A 1325-nucleotide genomic window follows, 5' to 3' on the forward strand; every position below is an offset into this window, starting at 1 on the left:
CACGATGGTTCTGTTCATCCCACTGCTCTCCCAGTCACCCCAGTCTGGGCACAAGCTGACCTCCTGGAGATGGCTCTCCAGGCCATGTGGCTGGAGATATTTATGCAGTGCTGCGTAGCCTTGAAGAACGCCGCTGGGTGCTATTTCCATCACCCCATCCCATCTAACTGGAAGCCCAGGGTTTCTGGGCTGATGTAGCTGGGACAAGTCTCCATCGTCCTACCAAGGCAGAGGCTGCCAGCGGGGCACAGAGCCCTGCGTGCTGCAAGAATAAAGAAACCAGCATTTCATGCTTGTTTTCCAGAGCTATCTCTTGGGTGTTTTGGAGGTAACTCTGGCCTACAGGATTGCAATACCGTGCTGTGGGGGTGCAGGACTTTATCCGAGTTGTGGGGTGGAAATGCCTGGCCTGATGCTGTGGGAGGTCAAACTAACCCCTGGATACCTCCCTGGCACAAGCTTTGCAAAGGTGTGAGCACTGCAGGGACGGGTGCTAACGTAAGGGAGACATCGGCGCCGAGATGTTCCTGGCAGCCCATCAAACGCCGAGGTCCGCCAACCAAAACCACAACGCGCTTCGGGACTGCGGTTTCCTTTCCTTTCCCGGAGCAGAGGAAAGTGGGCTTTTCTCACTGCCTGGTGCCAAGCACTCATTAGACGAGCAAATTATCCCAAGGAGCCTGGGCCAGTTGAATTGGGCTTCAGTAGAGGACCAAGCCCTGATGCCAGATTTGTTCTGCAAAGCGCATCCCCAGGGGACGTGTCCTTTCTGGAGGGAAGAGGTTGATGGGCTCCTGCATCACGTTTCCACCCCTAAGACAGAGATGTCAATAGCTGCTGCGCTGGGTCAGTGCTGAGATAACAGTGCTGAGTCTGTGTTAACAGACCCCGTGGTGGGCATCACAGCTCCAGCAAGGAGCTCTCTGGAGAGACAACACTGAGGATGAAGCCTTTCTCCAGTGCTTACCAGCCCAGGAGGTGGTGGAGACCACCCCCAACACAGCCCCTGCCTCCACGGGAGAGCCGTGGCCATGCCACAGTAGAGAGCATCCATCCCCACAAGCTTGGTGACCCTTCCCCAAAGCCGGTCTGCATCTCCAGCCCCCTTGCCCGGGGAGATGAAGCACTTCTGCTTTTGGTTTTGGGAGGCGATGGGTCGGACAGCATGCCAAAGGGTCGGCGGATGTTTGCCACGCAGTGCATCGCTTCTAGTTATCATCCTTTCACTGGTGTAGAGTAATCCCTATGTCTGAGGAGGCCTCTTGGCTTGAAGAAGGTTAAGCTGTCTCCAGGGCTCCACCAGCCTTGATGCACTCCCTTCCTCG

Source organism: Fulmarus glacialis, unplaced genomic scaffold, assembly GCF_000690835.1.
Source record: "Fulmarus glacialis isolate BGI_N327 unplaced genomic scaffold, ASM69083v1 scaffold15467, whole genome shotgun sequence".
In the NCBI taxonomy this organism is placed as follows: Eukaryota; Metazoa; Chordata; class Aves; order Procellariiformes; family Procellariidae; genus Fulmarus; species Fulmarus glacialis.